Genomic DNA, 23,532 nt, shown 5'->3' with positions numbered 1-23,532 from the left:
CTTAAGTAATAACATTCAATAATGAGGTCTCACCTAGAATAAGTAGTGTGTTTAGTTTTGGTCTCTCTACTATTAACAAGACAAAGCAGCATCAGAGAAAGTCCAGAGAAAAGCAACGAGGCTGATTGAAGGACTGAGAGGTATGAGTTACAAGGAGAGATGAAGGAGTTGAACTCTTTTCAGTTTAAGCAAAATGAGATTATGAGGGGACATGATTAAAGTGTTTAAAATTATGAAGGGAATTAGAACAGCAGATCCCAGCTGTTTCTTGAAAAAAATCTTCAACAAGAACACAAGGACACAGTTAAAAACTTGTTAGAGCAAAGTTCTTACAAATGTTAGGTAGGTGTTCTTCACAATAAGGACAAATAGTTATAGAATGAATTACCAAGTAGTAAGGTGGAGAGGTAAGGTAAGAGGGTGGGCCTTATTTAGGGACTTTCATAGCTTGACTTGATGTTAATAAGAAGAGCCCATTAATCTAATATTTCAATAAAAAATATTCAGTATTATATATTATAAGAAATATATGTACAAAAAAATGTAACCCAGCCGCAAGGGATGCACAAACCAGTGCACTTCTTTATGCAGGGAGGGTTACATCAAGATGGGCATCCTGTGTAAAATTTTGCCAAATAAATATGCGGACAACTATACAGATTCCCATACCAGATGGGTTGAGGCCTGGGTTAATAACGTCCGCCACCAGTACTGTTAGCCAACAGGGTGCTGGTGGAAACTGGGCTACTGTTGGCTGAAGAAGAAGAAGAAGAGGGGGAAGGCATGTCCAGGCACAGAGGGAGGAGAAGAAGAGTGTAAAGAGAGTGGAAGTGAGAGTAGGAACTTTGAATGTTAGCAGTACAGTAAAGGGAGAGAGTTAACTGATATGCTGGAGAGAAGGAAGGTTGATATATTGTACATTCAAAGAGAAGGGGAGTAAGGCTAGGTGTATCAGAGGTGGGTTCAAATTGCTCTATCATGGTGTGGATGGGAGGAGAAATGGGGTAGGGATTATCCTGATAGAACAATATGTCAAGAGTGTTTTGGAGGTAAAAAAAAAAAGAGGAAACTGAAGCTATGATAATGAATGTTGTTAGCACAGATTTCTGGAGTGAGTTGAATGAAGTGGTGGAGAGTATACCCAAGGGAGAGAGAGTGGTGATAGGAGAGGATTTCAATGCATATGTTGGTGAAGGGAACATAGGTGATGAGGATGTGATGGGTACATATAGTGTCAAGGAGAGGAATGAACAGGTCAGATGATAGTGGATTTTTAGAAAAAGATGGACATGGCTGTGGTGAATACATATTTTAAGGAAAGGGAGTGAAGGAAGATGCACACAGGTAGATTATATCCTATACAGGAAAGTCAGTCTGAAGGAGACTGGAGACTGCAAAGTGGTGGCAGTGGAAACAGTACACTGTGAATGGAAAAAAAACACAATTAATAAAAATTCGGTCTTCTGTACTGAAACCCATTTTTATCTGCAAATTTAGCAAGGGTCAAACTTGTTTACAAACTTTATCGTCTGCGTTCGCATGTATCCATGGCAACCAAATTTATAAATAAGTAAGATCTTATACTGCTTTGACCAGGCTTTGACACAAGTTTATACAATGTTCCAAATTTTATTAAAATCGGCCGACTATTGTTGAAGATGTGATGAAAAACATTTTGGTGTGTTTTTTTTCCACTTACAGTGTAGTTAGGCAGCATAGGATAGTGGTCTGTAGGATGACACTGGATATCAAGAAGAGGAGGAGAGTGGAGGCAGAGTCAAGGATCAAATGGTGGAAGTTGATAAAGGAAGAATGTGAGGTGGAGTTCAGGGAGAAGGTAAACCAGGCGATGCGTGGCAGTGAAAAGTTACCATATAGCTGGGCAGCAGAAGTTGCAAGGGAGACAGCTAGAAGGGTGCTTGGTGTGACATCTAGACAGACGAAGGAGGACAAAGAAACCTAGTGGTGGAATGGGGAAGTACAGCAGAGTATACAAAGGAAGAGGTTCGCAAAAAAACAAGTGGGATAGTCAGAGAGATGCAGAAAGTAGACAGGAGTACAACAGGATCAGATGCTAAATAAATGGCATATGATGAGTTCTATGAGAGGTTGGACATTAAGGTAGGAGTAAAGGACCTGTACTGATTTACTAGACATAGGGACCACACTAGGAAAGATGTGTAGCAAGTTATGGTTACTGTAGAAACGAAACACACATGAAATGTGTGTGTTCCAAATAAGGATCTATTATTTCCACTCTAAAACTCCACTTCACTCCCAGAAAATCAATCAAGGCATGAGCTGGGAGAAGATTGTGCACGTTCTAAGTTGGTGGAGGGATGGAATAGCCGGCTGCTTGCAGCCTGATTTCATCAGCAAATCTATATGACAAAAGACGCTGGTAGAAAGCTGTGAACGATTTTAAGAAGTTATTTAAGGTGGGACGAATCTGTGAGTTCTTTCGTAGACTCTGGTAATTCAAGTGTTAAGAAAAAAGGGGGATGTGTGGAACTGTATTATCTACAGAGGGATACAATTTATGAGCCACAGCATGAAGTTAAGGTAAAGATTAGTGGAAGCTAGTTTAAGAAGAGAGGTGATGATTAGCGAGCAGCAGTATGATTTCATGCTGGGAAACAGCATTACAGATGAGATGCTTGCTCTGCCTCGCAGTTAGGAGACCCAGGTTCGCTTCCCGGGTCCTCCCTGCATGGAGTTTGCATGTTCTCCCCATGTCTGCATTGGTTTCCTCCCACAGTCCAAAAATATGCAGGTTAGGTGCACCGGTGATTCTAAATTGTCCCTAGTGTGTGGTGGGTGTGTGTGTGCCCTGCCTTGCGCCCTGAGTTGGCTGGGATTGGCTCCAGCAGACCCCCATGACCCTGTAGTTAGGATATAGTGGGTTGGTTAATGGATGGATGGATGTTTGCTCTGAGGGTGTTGATGGAGAAGTATAGAGAAGGACAGAATAAGTTGCATAGTGCCTTTGTGGACTTAGAGAAAGCATATGACAGAGTGCCTAGAGAGGATTTGTGGCATTGTATGAGAAAGTTGGGAGAGGTACAGGTACGAGGGAAGTGTAACAGTGGTGAGGTCTGCAGTAGGAGTGACGGATGCATTCAATGTAGAGGTGGGATTACATCAGAGATCAGCTCTGAGCCCTTTCGTATTTGCAATAGTGTTAGACAGGTTGACAGACAAGATTATACAGGAGTCCCCGTGGACTATGATGTTTTCAGATGACACCTTGATCTGTAGCGAGAATAGGGAGCAGGCTGTGGTGTTATGGGTCCACAGCTCGTTGAGAAAAGGCCATTCATTTTAAATAATCACCGCACCCGAGGCGGCTTCGTGAGGGGGGCGTTGTTGTAGCGAGCCGTGGGGCAGTTGTCGATGTGGGCGTTTCTCACCGTGTGCACAGGTGAGGAACTGCCCACATTCGTGATTGCTCCCGTGGCTAATGCTACAGCTGTGATGGCCCCTCACGTTTTAAAAAGAAGCGCGAGTCGGTGTGGAGGAGTGAAAAGAAACGATCGGAGAGAAAAAGGAAAGGAAAGAGGACGGAGGTTACAGGGAGCGAGGAAGCATGCGGTGCAGGAGAGACAGACACGTGGAGCGTGCGTGTGGTGAGTGCGCGATCGAGCGCTCATGGGCAGCTGCAAGGAAGCTGGGTGTTAGGCCGACACCCAGGCGCTTGAGTTGAGGTTGCTCCCGCTGAGCGACCATGTAGCGGGAGTGATCAGGTGAAAGCGACGGGCCACAGAGAAGCCGCGGAAAGGCAGCGGAAGTCGGGAGGCTTGGTGGTGGAGTCCCCAGCGTGGCGACCTGGCCGTTGGTGGAAACCAAGTTCTCCGAGGCTGGGATGAGTGCCATACCGGAGCCAGGGATCGGGAGGTCTCCAGTCTCGTGAAAGTGTAGAGGAAGGCAGCTGCAGAGAGCGTCTTGCCTGCTGCTTGGCCCATACGGGATAAGCAGGTGAGACGCTAATAAACGATGCACCGGATTTGTTTGTTGTTCTAAGACTGCTTCCTAGAGAAGATTTTAACCTCTGGTTTTAAGGATGTGTTTTTTTTTCAATTTATTGGTTTTATCCCCCACGTTCTTTTATGGATTATTTGAGGAAGAATTTGAATTGAAAAACTGCACTATTTATGGAACACTGTTTTTGTTGGTTTTTAATAAAAGCACTGTTTTGCACTTTTTACCTTCCCCTTGCTCAGTAATTTGCCTCTATTGACTAGCTCACTCGGTTACATTATCGACGGTGTTGGGTTCAAGTGCTTCCAACAGCAATGGGAGTGTGGAGCCAGAACCCACATCGTCACACAGGCCGAGGAGACCCTGGAGAGGTGAAGGTATGCTTTAGAGAACAGAGAAATGAAGGAACAAGACAGAATACATGTGTGAATTAGCGGGATGTCAGAGGAATGGTGAGGATGCAAGGAATAGAGTTGGCGAAGGTGGATAACTTTAAATACCTGTTATCAACAGTACAGAGTAAAGGTGAGTGTGGAAGAGAGGTGAAGAAGAGAGTGCAGGCAGGGTGGAGTTGGTGGAGAAGAGTGTCAGGAGTGATTTGTGACAGACGGGGGTATCAGCAAGCATGAAAGGGAAGGTCTACCAAACCTGACCAAAAAGCAGGAGACAGAGCTGGAGGTGGCAGAATTAAAGATATTGAGATTTCCTTTGGGTATAACAAGGATGGACAGGATTAGAAATTGAGTACATTAGAGGGTCGGCTCAGGTTGGACGGTTGGGAGACAAAGTCCGAGAGGTGAGATTGCATTGGTTTGGACATGTGCTGGGTATATTGTGAGAAAGATGTTAAGGATGGAGCTGCCATGTTCAAGGAAAAGAGGAAGGCCTAAGAGGAAGTTTATGGATGTGGCAATAGAAGACATGCAGGTGGTGGGTGTAAAGGGGCAATATGCAGAGGACAGGAAGATATGGAAAAAGATGATCCGCTGTGGTAACCCCTAACAGAAGCAGCCAAAAGAAGAAGAAGAAGAAGAAGACATATATTAAAGAGAAAGAGCAAACTTAGATGAGCGTCTGTATGGTCAATTTTGTGTACCTTAGTTTGAGTGGTGTGTCGTCATAGAACCATTTACATTCCAAGATGTTTAAAATACAAAGGGAACTAATAGTGAGCCTGAGATGATCCCTGTAAAAGCTAGAGGCCATACTTTTAATACATTGCATGTAGAGTCTACAGAAATGAGTAAATGTCTTTTTTATGCCTCACCTTCTGAATTTTGTCTGATGTGCTGCCAAGGACCAAATTTCTTTTATGATATGCACACAACTATACAATGCTTTTTTCTGGAAAATGTATTCTGTATTTCAATTAATATTTAAATGTTAGTACCAGTAGATGCTGTTTTTATAAGTCAATTTAAAACCGTAATAACAATACCAGATGTTAGATGTATCAGCTTAAATCTTGCCAAGTAAGAAGATATTTGGCAATTTTTTAGTTATGAAATTTACATATTCATTTAAAAAAATCATTGACAGTTATTTGATTATGTTACATTATATTAACTTTAAAAGCACAGATAATTATTTAAACACCTTATTTGTAGTTATTGTAGGTATTAAAAAAACATTGATTGTAATTGGGTTATATGTTAGTTCCTGCATATGTGTATTTATTCACTGAGCCTTTACTTGCTTACAAAACTTTACCACTGACAGTTTAAATGATTTACTTAGGAGCACAGCCCTAGTCAGTAGTAAAGACTGAACTGACAGCCTAATGGCTTCAAGTCCACTGCTTTTATCACTATGTCTCACACTGCTTCACAACTTTAGGCATTTTTATGAATGTGCTATAATTAGAAATGCCAACAATGACTGCGGTCAGAAAATAACAGGACATATAGCTGCTCTTTGCCTTTACAGATGCTATGGTAATAATTTTTAAAGTTATTTATTTGGAGTATACATGATGTGGTAGCACAGTGGTTAGCAGCACTGCTGCCTCACTGGTCCAGCATCCTGGGATTAAATTCTGTGCTCAGTCATTGTCTGTGTGGAGGTTGCTTGTTCTGCCTTTGTGTATGTGTTTTTTCTTCTTTCTTGAAGGGCATACAGGGATTAGGCTAATTGATGATGCTACACTGTACTTTGTAGATGTGTTTGTGAGTGAGCTTTGCAATTTACTAGTTCTCTGTCCAGGATGGATTCCTGCCATGTGCACAGTGCTGCCAGCCTAGGCTTGAACCTAAACTGCATAAGGATTAAATGGGTTGAGAATATGATATAATATAATATAAAATGCATTATCAGTGAACTATATTTCCACTGCCATGTATCCCTGACTTGAGATGCTGTAGAATTAATGAAAATTTCTACACTACATATAATGAAATGAATATCAAATCTGTTACAATGAACAACTTTCAAGTCTTGTACTTTTTTGTACACAAACATCTTCACTTTTTTATGCATAATCTGCACTAGCAGTAGTAACATAAATAAAATGGCTGAAATCATTATTATTTAGCTTCCTTCCTAATAAAGCCTGGTTACTAGTTTGCATAGAATAATGACATTTTTTTTGCAGTCAATTTTTTAGGTAAATCTGGCTTTGTAAACGTGTTACATATTCCTGATTCCAAATTCAGTGCCCATGATGAACTTTTCCTTTTCACTAATTCAGTTTGTTTAATGGCCGTAAGTACTTGTTTTAATTATCAGGGCTGAATTAGAATAGAATAATCTGATCTGATAATTATTGTTTATGATTAGTGAGCTCTAAATGTCTGTTAAGATCTTGGGGGGAAATAGGAATGCATATGTGAAGCTTTGAGAAACCTGTCATTCTACCCATTTTTGCATTGTAAATATTGAATGGCATTCTGGACAATGCCCATTCACTGATTACAGCCATTATTGCTAAAACATGTGGTTATACTGGTTTATACACACAAGGCTATCCTACTGTAAAAACAGCATAGCACACTTTCCTTCTTGTGACTGGTTAGGTGAAACAGAATTAAAAATTCAAATTATGTTTGTATTGTTGTTATAAGACATGATAGGTTATCAACAGAATTTAATGGGAAATTCAGTAATGACAGAGATGGAGAAGAGACTAGAGCCATTTGTAGCCTTTTTGGGGCCCTCAGATTATTAATACCACTATTCAAGCCACAGGGCCCCTGTTGGATAAGAACAAGAATCAAGAATGTCTGGTGGAATGGTGCACTTTCAGAACAGTACTGTAGGTGATGGGCATAGGGTGAGAGGTTTCCCTATTACACCATCAACATTCCATTGCAGATCTCATGAGGACTAGGGATATTTTTTAACATTTAATGGTGATAAGGCTCATGGTAGGCAAGTACTGTGATTTTGTGTAGACGACTGAAGGCCCCTATCAAATCTCCAAGTCTCAAGTATTTTATATGCTTTTAGTTTTTATAACTTGTTCTTAATCAGAGTGTAAACAATTGCCCCAGGCTTGCTACCACCCTCCAACTACACATAAACAGTAGTTACCATCATAGAAAATTATCCTCACAATGTCAAAGTCCAGAGGGAGTTAAATTTCTATAGGCATGCTACTTAAACTCAAGCAACCTCTGAAACTAAATATGGGCAAGTGAGGTTATTACTGGTCAGCCAGTAATAAATAAAATGTTGGCTTTCTACATAAGTAGAGCTATGGTATTCCCTAGGATTACAGACATCAACACCTACAGTTAAAAACAAAATCATTACATATTAAAAAGTATATCTAATTGGAATCATTACTGTAATTCTGCCATAGAAGCAGCAAGAGTACACTCAACACCTGTTAGGCCCCAGGATGGTAAATGTGTGAATGCTGGATGCACTCGGGCCTCCTATCTAGAATTTGTTTTTGAGACAGGCATATCCTTAACTAACTCTTTAATGGATGCTTTTATTTTATATGTCCATTTTTAACCTAGTTTTTAAGTGCTATTATCCAAATGAGGTTAATTACACACACATGAGACCAGAGAAGGAAAGTGTATAACAGCAGGTCAGCAACTACATACTGTAGCCTAAAGCAGTAATTGTGGGTATCTCTAAACCAGTGCAATGTATAGTGATATGACAACATCTTTCGAACCTTTAATTTTACATATCAGTACCAAACTTTGGGAAAGTCATGTAGTTTAAGCAGAAACCTTGAAAACCTTTATGAAGAATCTGGATTTAAAATTGGGACAGCTTAGATTTTAGATAAACAAATGAGCTTGATGGACTGAATGATCTCTTACTCATTTGTCAAATTTCCTATGTTCTTCTTATGTTCTAACTAACAGTCATCAAACTCTAAAACTGGATATATCTGTTGTTTAAATGATTTTCTTAGAAATATCCAAGGCCGGGTTGATCCAGCCAGTGTCTTGACCAGGTAACAGGTAAGAAAATGGTAAAAATGATTAATTTATTGGAAAAAAAATAGACATGTGCCTTAATTTTCTTGGGAATACAAAGGCAGGAAACTATGTAGAACTAGCTGAGGAACTTCTCTCTTCCTGCCCAGCACATGGATGCATAATCACATTAAAATCTGCTGCACTCTCATTTTTACATTTTCTCCTGAGAATATTGAAGTGGTCTCTGATGAACATGGTGTGAAGTTCCACCAAGGTCATTGTTATATTGGAAAGTGGATTGAGTCTTTGTTAGACATCTGTCAGGCACTTTACAAGGAAACAGCTTCAGTGGATTATAAGAAGAAACTACCAAGTGGGTATTTTTTGTAAGTAATAATTATATTTAAAAGAATTATATGTTTATAGTTTGTAATTCTTTCAAATCTAAATAAATTTACTCAGTTATGTTGAGTTTGTAGATAAAAGCACCTGCTAAGCAAATAGATGTAAACGTAACTAATTAATTTTAAAAATATATTACTTTTTTTTTTTAAATAGTGGGATTTTTTCATTTAAAACCATCATCTTTCCAAAACTTGATGTGACTTAGCAATTCTATTAACATGTTTGTATTCTAATCTATGAAGAACACTTAACATTTTTGACAGAAATAAAAAAAAAAAAAAAGCAGAACAGCAAATTAAGACAAAAATGTGAGTGATCCAGCTAAGTCTCTCTGTTTTATTTTATCAGACTAGCGGTTAAATAAAGAACAAAGTGCTTCAGGCCAAATACTATTTCTGCCTTTAGCTTTGAGTCCTCACTCTAGCTGTTAAGAGTGGAAAAAATGAGCATCTAAATATCCTGAAGGTTGTAAAGGTAGGGAAGAAGGAAGGTCAAAGGAAGGCTTACCATTCCTTATCTGTCTCATTAGCTTCATAGCTGGAAAGAAAAAGGACATGCATGAACACTGTGGTGTACCCTCCAGATCCTTTCCCCTTTATGTCGGTGCATTGGTGCCCATAAGCCCTGCAGAACCTTCTTTCACATGACACCTCATTTTTCTCAGTTGAACTGCTGAGTGTAATTGCCAAGACTGAGAGTTGTCTTTCTTGCCTGTGATATGAGCCATTGACAGAGGCACAAAACTAGACATTGTCTTATCTAAAAGAGTTAAATAAATGGACTTCTCATGCAAACGTTTGAACACAACAGTTAGTGAATTTACAGTCATCTGCCTTCATTTCCTTTGAAATTTTTCTATTGATATTTTGCAGGACCAAGCAAAGAATGGATGCCAATAGCCTGGCCAGCTGCAGTGTCCGTCATTCAAAGACATACTTTGCAGATTTGCTGCCAAGTAATTTCATTTCTCAAGTACTTGGTAATGTGAGTACACAGAGTTATGAGTTCCTCACAGATGTTCAAATGGGTAAAAGCCACACACTTCAGTGAAAAATTTATAGCCATTGGCAATTTTGTACGATTCAATTAAGCACAGTTTATTTTTTTCTATAATGTACTTTTGGTTGTCAAGTTCATAGAGACATTTACAATTATAAAACACAAGTTAACACATTTATGAATCATGAGTATACAAATTAGGAAATAAAGAGTGTGAGGAAAAAAAATGAGATGCAGTGGCCCAGTGAGAATTTTATTTTTATAGTTGTTAATGTGAGTTCTTACCATTGTTTGCCCTTCCTGTAAATGTACACCTATGGATATGTTTGCATGTTTGTGCAATCATGCAAAAATATCACCTCATAGAAAGGAAGCAGAAATTACAGTATCTAAATTCTGAAGCTTGTCTTTTTGAGATATTATGGTATTCGGCAAATAACAATAGACAGAACTTTAACAGTCTCTAATGGGACATCACTCTACATATCATGCAAGCTATGCTACAAGATACAGACAATTTTCAGAGGACATTCTGTTACTAATCTAAACCTGACTCCAAAAGGCCAACTCTGCTCTGGTTCTACATTCTCAGTGTGTGGCCACAGTTCTCATAAACTAGATTGTACTGTAATGGCTTTCTTTTGATACATTGAACATTCCAAGTAAAAAGAAAGTGAAAATGCAACATAAACTGCACCAATTCATGCGTTTGTATTAACAATAAATGTGCAATGGATGCATTCCAATGCAGGCCTTTTTTAATTAAATTAAGCTCATTGTTAAATATTCCTCTCTTAAGCAGGTTTCAAACATAACAGCAATTGAAAAGTACAAAATCAGGAAGTTTAAATATGTAAACAGACATGTAATAAAATGTCCAAGAACTGATCCCTGAGGGATGCCCTGGAACAAGTACGATGGGTCAGACCTAAACCTGCCAACAGCAATAAATTGTTGACAGTCCTTAACATCCTAATTAAGCCATGCAAGAGCTTTTCCAGAAATATTTTACTCATTTTCAAGTCTAAACAAAAGAATGTAACGATGGAACACATCAAAGGTCTAAAAAGATCATTGGTGTTAAAAGACCACAATCTGCTGCGATTAGGAGATCATCAGTCACCCTGACAAGTGTCGTCTCTGTACTGTGATTGGCCCTAAAACCAAACTAAAATTCCTCAAACAGGCCATTAGAGGCAGTTTAGTTAGCTGTTTACAACTGGTAGGGTACACAGAGTCAATTCCTTCAAGCTTGTTGTCATAAAGATGTACATCATGATTTTGAAATCATTTCTAAGAGGGGCACGAGATATTTCTTTATTTACTGAATATTTTCCATGATATTTGCTGTGCCAGCTCTACTGGCCACATTATCAACTTGGGTGCTTACTTCAATATACAGTGGTGTGGAGCATACCTGGAGTCAAAATTGGAATAACTATACATATTAGCTTAGGCTAAAAATCATAATGGGGTAATGTATAGTCACAAAAGTAAATTGACATACACCAGGAAAACTGGAGCAGCTGAAGAAGCTGCATTAGCCATAAAGAAATGAGTTATGTATTCCTAGAACAATTAACAATGTTTTGGGTTATCTTGAATATCTCTTTACTTCAAAATCTATATATTATTCTTAAGAACAAAGCAAAAAATATTTAATCAAAAACAGCTTCATTTGAATGATTAAGTAACACATTTACAGGGAATATTAAGTATAAGTTATTTTAATTAAAATGAAGCTGGATGACAGAACATGTTACAGTATTTTATTGTGATGTTATGAATTGAGGTTAATTTTCTTTATTCTAATATTCTCTTCTATGCTAGTTAATGTTCTTTTTTAAAGGAAGTGCTACAGGCATTTAAAGAATGATTTTAAAAGTCTGTCCTTCCTAGAATACACGCCAACAGATATTTAAAATGCTGTCAATAGCAATATTAATTACTAACATGTAGGCTTTGCTTTGGTTTTTGAGTTTAGGTGTTGTATTCCAAAAAAGAATTCTTTCTGAAGTCATAGTTTATCTTTATTCATAGTAAGAAAATTAACACCCATCAACTACCTGATGAGTATGCTGTACTAATTTCATGCATAGAGCCTATAACATACTGTTGATTAAATGAAAATTCACTTAATTATTCCTAAGAAAATATACTCTGTAAAAATCTACTGTTTCTTCTACATCACAGCATGTGCTTTATGTGAGAAAATAATACTGTTTTTTTTATAGAATCCTGATGAAGACTGTTTAACAGTTTTCTTAAGACTCTCTTAGAACAATGTATGCTTCATTTAGATTTTTTAATTTTTGTGTGTAACTATTATTTCCATAGTTGATTTTTAAAATTATTATTATTTTTTTTTGTTGATGTCAAAACGTCACAATTGTGTGCCATTGTTTCTCTATGGGCTCTACAGCCTTTTCTGGAAGTTTTTATGGACATGGTTATTTTATGCTTGTTGTCACTAAGATCTGCTGCAGTTCCTAGACACTTGATACTTGTGCTATATAACCTGTAACATCATGGCAGCTATAATATAAAAGGTGACAGCACCCTCAGTGAGATGTTCTAACTTTAAAATTAACTGAGAAGACTTCAAATAAAATTAATCATTTTGTTAGCAAAAAATCTAACAAGGATTTTCAGCTTTCAGTTTGCAGTTGTCTTATTGTTTGATCCTCATCCCTGCCGCTTCACACTCGGTTGCAAACTATCCCAATGCATGCTGGAGATCATAGCCCGATGAAACTAAAAGGACCACATCATCTGCAAAAATCAGTGAAGTAATTCTAAGGCTATCAAACTAGACCTCCTTGGCTCTGCCTTGATATCCTGTCCATGAAAATCACAAGAAGGATAGGACACAATGCACAGCTCAGTGTGAGGGTTCATTTCGGGATGAGGATCAGCACCTGTAAATCTGAGGCCATGGTGCTCAGCAGAAAAAGGTGGACTGTCCTCTCCAAGTGAGAGGTGAGTTACTGCCTAAAGTGGAGGAATGCCTTAGATTCATGTTCTTGAGGAAGGAACGGCAAGAACGACAGACGGATAGGGGTGGCAAATGCAATTATTCAATCGCTATACCAATCCATAATGGTGAAGAAAGAGCTGAGACCGAAGGCAAAATTCTCAATTTGTCAGTCATTCCACATCCCTATGGTCATGAGGTTTAAGTAATGACCAAAAAAATGAGATCACATGTACAAGCGGCTGAAATGAGCTTTCTCTGCAGGGTGGCTGGGCTCTACCCTGGAAATAAGGTGAGAAGCACAGACATTTTGGAAAGGTTCAGAGTGGAGCCGATGACCCTATGCATAGAGAGGAGCCAATTGAGGTGGTTCATGCATCTGATACGGATGCCTGATGGAAGACTGTATGTGGAGGTTTTGTGTGCATGTGCATGACCAACTGGGAGGAGACCTCAGGGAAGACCCACGACTTGCTGAGAGGATTATACCTGTTACATGGCCTGGAAATGTGCCAGTATGAGCTGGCACATGTAGCTGTGGAAAATGAATTAATGATTGATTTTCATTTAGATTTTTGTGTTTTTTACCCACTTTGTTTGACACACAGGTCTTTTTCTAATGAGGCAGCTAAAGTGTTAGTTTCCCTCATAGGGTCAAGCTTCTCTTTGGAAAATGGTTTCTGGGCCTCATCTGAGGCAAATTCCACCCACAGATATCTTTGTGATGCACCATTTAAATAGTGAACAAAGAGTAATAACACAATCATTAGCAATTTCCAGAGGGACAAAACTTTGTACCAGGTGCTTATAGTGCAACATCAATTGGCTTGTATTCGGTTCCATGGCACTATGCCGCTGCGCTGATAACGGACAGGGAACCCTCCACAGACACAGCAATCGCGCTTTGGCATGTCGTCCCTTTTGGGGGGCTGGTGGGTTCCAAAAGAGTACATTTAAAAAAATATCTTGTCTGTACTGGCACTTTTTTGCCTATGGGGCATTGAAGAAGAAACGCTTAAAAACTTACCAATATGTACATTTTTCAAGACAAGACAGTTGCTTGTGAAGAAATAACTTGGACTTGAAAAATACCAAATATATCCTTTAAGATTATTTTTAGGGCCAAAGTCCGTTTTGGGCCTGCAAGGCCTGAGACAGGCTTGTAAACTGGGATAAAGTCTGCTGGGGTGAGACTGTTTCTAAGCAGACTAAAGAGGCCAGGCTAGTGAAGCTCTTTGGGTGTCTCACCTTATTTTGCTTGTAACAAAACTCCAGTTCATAACATTAACATTATTATATTGTGACATGTCTTGCCATTGCATGGGCTATAGGGAAGGGAAGCAGTGTTGAGGTGGAGTCTTGGGGGAACCCTGTTTGTAAGGGCTTGGGGCACCTCTCTAGAGAGAGATGAGTGACAGGGATCCGGGTTAATTAATGGGGTGTGATAAAAAGGGGAAGTGGTGGCCGGAAGTATGAGTTGGAGGGGCTGGAGAAAGTGAGGAGAACAGCATCAGGTGAAAAGAAGGGAAGTAAATGTTTTTGAGAGGTAGATAGGACGAAGGTGATTATTCTTTATTATTTTGGAGGTGTCCCCATGACCCAGACAACGGGCGGCTGTAGGGCACCGTTTATATCGCGGCATATTGAATAAAAAGCCAGTCGGCATTTGGAAGACTTCCCCGGACAAGCAGCTCCTGAGTGTGTTTAATCGACGGGACGTCACATTGGTGATCAGAAGTGGGATTTGGTAATTAGACAAATGGAGTCGCAACAGTGTGGAAATGAAACGAAGCAGCAGCCAAAGTCCAGGTGAGAGTGTATTTAAAGAAGCATTCACACCGCATATAAGTTTGCCTAGGCAGTTAGCACTCATGAAGGAGGGCAGGTTTTCAGCCCACGTGAAGCAAGAGGGCGACTTAGAGCCTCCTTCGGAGCAGTTTGCATTTAGGAGGCTGAATGCTGTTAAGCCTGCAGCACGACCCCATTTTATGGAAGACTGTGACGATGTGGGTTCTGGCTCCACGCTCCCATGGCTGTTTGGGAACCCTTGAACCCAACTCCGTCGATAATGTTACCGAGTGAGCTAGTCAGTGGAGGCAATAATTCCAGCAAGGGGAAGGTAAAAGTGCAAAACAGTGCTTTTATTAAAAAACAGTCAACAAAATAAAGTGTTCCAATAAATAGTGCAGTTTCAAAAGTTCATTAAATAAATAATCCATAAAATGAAAACGTGGAGGTTAAAACAACAATAAGAAAAAACAATCCTTTAAAACCAGAGGTTAAAATCTTCTCTAGGAAGCAGTCTTAAAAACAACAATAAATCCGGTGCATCGTTTATTAGCGTCTCTGTTAGCGTCTCACCTGCTTATCCCGTTTGGGCTAAGCAGCAGGCAAGACCCTCTCTGCAGCTGCCCTCCTCTACACTTTCACGAGACTGGAGACCTCCCGATCCCTGGCTCCGGTATGGCACTCATCCCAGTCCCCGAGACTTAGTTTCCACCAATGGCCAGGACGCACACACTGGGGACTCCACCACCAAGCCTCCCGACTTCCGCTGCCTTTCCGTGGCCTTCTGCGGCTCGTCGCGTTCACCTGGTCACTCCGCTACATGGTCGCCAGCGGAGCAACCTCAACTCAAACACCTGGGTGTCGGCCTAACACCCAGCTTCCTCGCAGCTGCCCACGGCGCCGATCGCGCACCACACTCACGCACCGCCTGCTTCCTCGCTCCCTGTAACCTCTGTCCTCTTTCCTTTCCTTTTTTCTCTCCGATCGTTTCTTTTCCCTCTGGTTAATTCTTTTTCACCTACCTCTCCACAACCGACTCGCGCTTCTTTTTAAAACGTGAGGGGCCATCACAGCTGTAGCATTAGCCACGGGAGCAATCATGAATGTGGGCAGTTCCTCACCTGTGCACACGGTGAGAAACGCCCACATCGACGACTGCCCCGTGGCTCGCTACAACAACGCCCCCCTCACGAAGCCGCCTCGGCGGTGATTATTTATTTAAAATGAATGGCCTTTTCTCAACGAGCTGTGGACCCATAACACCACAAAGACGCTCAACTTAATGCGAGGCCGGACGGAGTGATAGAAACGAAAGAATTGCAGCGCTTCCCGAGTGTGTTGGCGTGGACCGAATTTAAACAGTGCTTCCTTTATTTAGCAAATACGTACGGATGGACGGAGGATTATGGAGCAGGGCAGTTATTGGCACACATAGATGGAGCGGCAATAAACGTGTTGGCTGAAGGATTGCATGAAGGGCGCCGTGGCTACACAGAACTTTGCATGGACAACACGTGGCTGAGGGCGGCTAGGGAGGCGGTGCATGTGAGTGATGAAATAAAGATACAACGGATGGGTGGGACTGTATGAAAGATTGGCAGATTTGATGGAACTGGGTCTTGGGAAGCATACAACACCCGTTTTTGCATGATTGCCAGGGCAAATGGCTGGAGTTTGAAGGACCAAGCTGTGCAGCTGGCTGCAGCATTGGATGGTGATGCTGTGCCAGATGATGAGCTGTTAAATGCCCATGCTTTGGAAATTGCATTGGAGTGACTGTTTGGCCATATAGAAGCTGTGACTACAATAAGACAACAGCTGGAGCAGAGGGTTCGCAGGACAACTGAGGCCCTGGGAGCATTTGCAGCAGATGTACAGTCTATGGTGCGACAAGGTTTTCCCCATTTTGACAGATCCGTGCAGGCAGAGTTGGCTAAGGAGGCATTTCTGCGGGGTTTGAGCCCACCATATCTCCGACAGCAGGTCCGTTTCGCTAAGCCTGAGACCTTGGAACAAGCTTTGTCTGCAGCCCAGGAGGCAGAACAAATACTTAAAGAGGGTTACAGCCAAGCACCTCTTGCATCAGCAGAGTTGACCAAGGTGAGGAGACCGGAAGCTATCCACCAAACTAAGGCCATAGATGTAGAACAAGAGTATGAGGCGGTGTCTCCAGTGACTACCGTACAGAAATTCAGGAATCCTTCACACCTAATGCGCCCACCCTGCTGTTGGTACTGTGGACAACATGGACACTTGCAATGTGACTGCCCCAGTAGGGATAAACAAGAGGACTCCCAAGTAAGCATTATACCGGGAAACGACATGGGACCAGTGTAGGAGGGACAATGCTGGCCCCAAGAATAGTTCCTGTTGGTCAGTTGGGTGAGGGAGATTACTGTCACCTTTCAGTTTTGATTGGCGGCCTTGTATGCAAGGCACTGGTGGATACAGGGTCAACTGCATCTATTATCCATCCTGAAATGTTGGATGTGGCAGTCCTATGTAAAGCCAATTCTACTAAGTTGATGACAGCTACAGGTGAGATGACCCCCATGTTAGGCAGAGCACAAGTAGACATTTGTATTGCTGGGAAACAGTGGGTGCAGGATGTCTGGGTGGCTAATATCAACAACTCCTGTATCTTGGGACTTGATTTCTTACAAGCAGTTGGAGCACGAATAGATCTTCAGATGGGGACTCTGTATCTTCAAGGCATTGGGACACTCCCCTTGTTAGGGCACCAGCAAAGCAGAAGGGAACCCCCAGTGGTGGCTCCCCAGGAAGAACATGTGCCTATTTTCACTAACATTACTCAACCCGTACCAGTAATGAAGGTTGTCCGCACTTTTTGGAATGCCAACAGGAAACGGTTAACACGCAAGCAACAGCGCCATCTCTGGCAGTTGTTACATGACTTTAGGGTCCGTTTTGCTACCTCTGCAGATGATGTTGGCCAGACTCCTCTTGTGCAGCATGACATCAATACTGGGAGTGCTTCCCCTATGAAACAGCGCCCCGCCGTATGCCACTAGCTAAACAGACAGCAGCTGAGAACATTCTGCAGGAAATGAGACAGGCCGGGATTATCGAACCCTCTGAGTCTCCCTGGGTCTCTCCTGTGGTCCTTGTCCCCAAGAAGGATGGCAAGTGGCGGTTTTGTCTTGATTATTGGCGGGTAAATGCTGTAACCATCAAGGACTCCTATCCATTGCCTCGCATTGATGAGTCCCTGGATTTGGTGGCAGGATCAGCCTGGTTTTCATCACTAGACCTGCGCAGTGGCTAATGGCAGGTGCCGCTAACACCTGAAGATCGACTTAAGACTGCATTCTCCACAGGAAAGGAACTCTGGCAGTTCCGAGTTATGCCTTTTGGTCTTTGCAATGCTCCAGCTACCTTTGAATGATTAATGTATAAGGTATTGGCAGGTATGTCTGGTACTCAATGCCTTGTCTACTTGGATGATTTACTGGTTCATGGCAAGACATTCCAGGAGGCTCTGGAGTCCTTGAGGGAGGTTCTGCAAAGGCTTCGTGTGGCCAACCTTAAACTTCATCCTGATAAGTGCCACCTTCTTCGGAAAGAAGTGTCATTTCTGGGTCACCATTTGAGTCAAAGAGGCGTCACCACAAAGAAAGATAAGGTGTCTGTTGTGCAAGAGTGGCCAGAGCCACAGGATCAAAGGCAGATTAGTGAATTTCTTTGACTGGCCTCTTACTATAGGCGATGTGTACCTGAATTTGCCACTATTGCTGCACCCTTGCATCGTTTATTGAGCCCAGATGAAGCATTCCATGGGTGGGACCAACAAGCCGCCTTTTGTAAATTGGGCTTAGGGGCTGTGCTGTCACAGCGGCACCCAGAGGGAGAGCGTGTGGTGGCTTACTATAGCTGTGCTCTCAGAAAAGCTGAGAGGAATTATTGTGTGACTCAGAGGGAGCTCCTCGCCCTGGTGGAATCTGTTCATCACTTCAAGCACTACCTGTGTGGCCTCTCTTTTGTGGTCCGCACTGAACATGCTGCTCTCCAGTGGTTACTGTCTTTTCGAGAACCTGAGGGTCAGATTGCTCGTTGGTTGGAGGAGCTTCAGACTTACCACTTTCAAGTACAGCATCGACCTGGTGAGCAACACAAAAATACAGATGCTCTGTCTCGACGACTGTTATAAATTTGTTATAATATTAAGAATTGTGTCACTGTATCTGTTTTATATCTTTTTAATGTATTTTCATACTTTTTCTGTGTACTATGCCATGAAGAGCTGAGCCAGATTTAGCACAGAGTGTCAGCAGTCAGAATTGCTGGGCCAAGCAAAGCATAAAGACAGACAGTGACAGCTGTTGTCAGCCCTAAAAAGACTAAGTGTTATTTGACCTGCCTGTTGATGCTCAACACAAGTTTGTCGGCCTTGTTTGGTAATTGTACTGGGGATTTGGTCGTGTGGACACAATATAAAAGAAGCTGGAACCTTGCCAGCCTTTGAGGACCTGAGTGAGTGGAAGCAATAGATTCAAAACCCACCTCCGTTGTGACAACAAAAAGCAGTTTCTACATGACCGAATCCCCGAAAGAAAAAGAAACTAACAAGAACTCTTCGGTGAACAAAATGAAACTAGCTGGTCTTCCTTGTCTGTATAGCAACGTAAGCCGCATTAAATAAGCTAAGTATATTCTGTCTTTTCTGTGACTTTGTCGTCGCCTATCGCTGAAAAGAGGGATATCGCCGTTATAATTTATAATTATTTATAGAAAAGGTTAATTAGAACGCAGCAATATAAAAGAACATATTTTCCAAGGAGCTAACACTCCCATCGGAAACAACGACCCTGCACAGATCAGGGGTGTGCCTATTGTGAGAAAAGGAAGCGTCAAGATCAAAGCTGTGAGGATCCTGATAAGGTTCAGTGCCAAGCTCTTTCAGTGCCAGGTTGTACCCAAGAATGGCGAGTCAGTCAAGAATGTGACCCTGAGGTCAAGAAGGTTCTCCAATGGAAAGAGGAACAGCATCGTCCCTGCTGGGAGGAAGTGGCACTTGAATCACCTGCAGTTAAGGGTCTTTGGGACAGCTTTGTTGTGGAAGAGGGGGTATTGAAGTGACAATGGAGGGACCCTGAAACTGGAGAAGGGAGATGGCAGGTCGTTGTACCACAACAGCTGCGTGAAGAGATCCTGAGGAACATGCATGGAACGCTTGGAGTTGGTCATTTTGGAGTCACCAAGACCTTAAGGCGGGTGAGGCAGGCATTTTATTGGGGACAGTGCAGGCACGATGTAGAGGACTACTGCCGCAGGTGTGATTTATGCATAGCCAGGAAAGGACCCAAGGAAGGTCTACTGCCCCACTACAACAGTATCAGGTAGGGGCTCCAATGGAACGGATGGCAATTGACATTCTTGGGCCATTTCCCTGCTCAGCTATGGGGAATTGGTTTGTTTTAGTCGCAATGGACTATTTTAGCAAGTGGCCCGAGGCCTATGCACTACCTAATCAAGAAGCTGAGACTGTTGCTGAAGCTCTAATTGCAGGATTCTTTAGTCGTATTTGGGATGCCTGTCGAACTGCATTAAGACCATGGGAGAAACAAAGAATGTGAGCGACTTTGCATCCAGAAAACCCAAACCACCCCCCTACACCCCCAGAGTGATGGGCTAGCCGAGCGGTTTATCCAGACTGACCACACAGCTTACCTGAAGAAGGGGCCTGAGTTGCCTCGATAGCTTGCATATTGTAATTTTTTAGTTAGCCAATAAAAGGTCTCATTTTGCTTGGCTCTTCTCTACATTCATAATGGCTAACACGGTACAACACCCTAGTACTACAAAAAAATGAAGAAACATTCAAGTATGCAAACAATATTTATAATTATCAAAACCACTGTTCCATCCATTCATTCATTTTTTGTCCCTCTTATTAGGTTCAAAGTCTTATGAAGCTACTACCCATCCAGACAGATTTGGGCACAATACAGGATTTGTTGCAGTTTGTTGCTTTACACAGTCCCATGTATTTGGCTGGCTACACTTAAATGCCTTACCTACAACTATGTTATTACAACCAAGTTATTACAAAAATACCTTGTACTCCTAAACCCATTGCTAATGCTGAATTTTTTTTAATAAGCTTTATATCGCTAGGGAGAGAAAGAAAGGATTTGTACAGGGTTTAAAAGCAAATAAGCTCTCTGATTTGCTGAGGATAAGTACTGTATGTAATGGGTTCTTGTCATCAACTGAGAAATCTAGTTTTATCTGCATTGCCCTGTGGTACAGGTTTTCCAAATAATCCACATCAGCTCTAATAACTTTGCCTGTCTGTATGGCAACCTGCCGGAGTATTTCCAAATTATGATCAGTCAGGCTTTTAATGCAGGAAATGGAGCTGAAAATAATTAGATACATAATTACATTGACTCTGATTACTTTGAACAACCTGGTATGACTTTTTTGACTTCTGCCATCAACAAAAGTTGGAAATTCATTAAGCATTTAGAGATATTTTATTTCAAATGTATATAGTAAACATTATATATATAAATATATATATATATATGTATATATATATATATGTATATATATATATATATATATGTATATATATATATATATATAGTGATAATAATGCAACACAGACATCATAAAGATTTGTGAAAGCCACACATATATTGTTTTCCCGGCTGCAAAAGTTACGTTTTTTAAGCACGATGTGCAAAGAACAGAGTCCAAAACAGAACTGATCACAATAGACAAAGATAGAGGCTTTAAAGGCCCATAGAGGAAGTGACGTCTTTAAAAGGGCTGGAACCAGAAGTGACATCAGCAAAGGGACCGGCTTTGGAAGTGACGTCAGCAAAGGGGCTGGCTCCAGAACCTTGCAGGATTTCCCTGGAAAGGTCTGTAGGGAACTGAGAAAGACAGCGGACTCCGCCGCCTCCTGGTTTGATGTTTATTACAATTACTCAAACCCTTTAGCTGCCCCCTACTCGAACGTGACTCCCCCATAAGCCTAGACCCATCAGGTCAGGTGTCCTACACCGAGAGGTCGTGGGCACGAGAGAGAGCATCAGCGTTGGCATGGAGCGAGCCCTTACGATGAATTAGCGAAAACTTGTAAGGTTGGAGATCAAGAAACCACCTAGTGACCCATGGATTAAACTCTTTGTGAAGGGCCATCCACTGTAAGGGAGCATGATCCATCACCAGAGTAAACTCCTGGCCCAAGAGGTAGTACCTCAACTGCGTTATCGCCCATTAACCACAAGGACTTCCCTTTTCACCGCTGCATACCTTCTCTCCCAATCCAACAGTTTCTGACTCAGGTAGATGACAAGGGTGTTCAACACCATCGACGCTCTGGCTCAGCATGGCCCCCAGGCCTGTGTCCAAAGTGTCTGTCTGGAGAATAAAAAGGGAGAGAAAAATTAGGAGCTTTTAATATCAGTGATGAAGTAAGGGCCTGTTTTAAGTCACAGAATACAGCATCAGTCTTGTCACTCCATACCACATGATTAGGAGCCCTCTTCTTTGTTAGATCAGTCAAGGGCGCTGCTCTCTATGAAAACCTAGGTATGAACCGGCGATAGTACCCAGCCAATATGAGAAATGCATGGACTTGCCGCTTGGTTCGTGGACAGGACCATTTTAAAATGGCATCTATTTTGGAACACTGTGGTTTTTATGGTACCCCGATCCACCAAGTAGCCAGCTTCTCCTAGTGCCCGCAATACTGCAGTGACCTGCTGTATGTGTTCCTTCAATGAGCTGGAATAGATGACATCATCCATATAGATAGCACTATACGTATTATGGGGCCGGAGCACTTTGTCCACCAGATGCTGGAAAGTCGCATGAGCCTCATGTAACCCAAACGGAAGGACACTATACTGACAGTGTCCGCTAGGGGTGTTAAATACCATCTTGATCTTCACAGAGTCCGTTAAAGGAATCTGCCAGTACCCCTTTGTCATGTCAAATGTGGTCAAAAGTTCTGCTTGACCAAGCCTCTTGAGGAGGTCATCCACGCGAGGCATGGGATAGGCATTAAATAGGAAGATCTAGTTAAGCCGACGGAATTCATTGCAAAATCTCCAACTGCCATCAGGCTTACTAACCAAGATGACTGGGCTGAACCAAGGACTATAACTTTCCTCTATCACTCCTAGTTCCAGCATTTGCTTGATTTCCAGCCCCACTTCTAGTTTCTTTTCCTCAGGAAGTCTATAGGTGCGTTCTTGGACTATAACCCCCAGTTCACTATGTCGTGCGCAATCAGAAAGGTCCTCCCAGGTTTTTCACTCACCACCTCAGAGACGGACAGGATAGCTGATTCCAGCTCCCGTCTTTGTCTATAAGTTAATTCCTCGCCGAAATTAAGGGTGTCTATGCAAAGAAAGAGCAGGGCTGAGTGGAGGAGGGATCTGACTCCCTCTCCTTCCACGGCTTCAGCAAGTTCACATGATAAACCTGCTCGCTTGGTCTACGATTGGGTTGTTTTACCAAATAGTCGACCAATCCTCTTCTCTCCTTAATTTCATAAGGGCCTTGCCAATGGGCGAGTAATTTAGAATGGGAGGTGGAAACTAATACCATGACACGATACCCTGGATGGAATTCTCAGAGCATTGTGCCATGGTCATAATGATGGGCCTGTGATGCTTGTGCCTCTTCCATATGACTTTTTAGAATAGGTCAGATTTTCCCAAATCTATCGTGTAATTTTGCGATATATTCCAAAATATTTGTAGAGAGAAGAGTCTCTCCTTCCCAGCCTTCTTTCAAAATATCCAATATACCTCGGGGTTGTCGTCCGTATAATAATTCAAAAGGTGAGAACCCCGTAGAGGCTTGTGGGACTTCCCAATAGGCAAAGAGAACGAGGGGGAGGAGTTGATCCCAATTCCCCGCTGACCACCTTGCGAAGCATCTGCTTGAGAGTCTGATTAAACTTCTCCACTTAAGTGCTTTATTTTCAGTAACTTGGCCCCTGAACATCTCTGAGGCAAAAGGCATCCG

This window comes from Polypterus senegalus, chromosome 2, assembly GCF_016835505.1.
Source record: "Polypterus senegalus isolate Bchr_013 chromosome 2, ASM1683550v1, whole genome shotgun sequence".
In the NCBI taxonomy this organism is placed as follows: domain Eukaryota; kingdom Metazoa; phylum Chordata; class Cladistia; order Polypteriformes; family Polypteridae; genus Polypterus; species Polypterus senegalus.
This window is presented reverse-complemented; position numbering follows the sequence as displayed.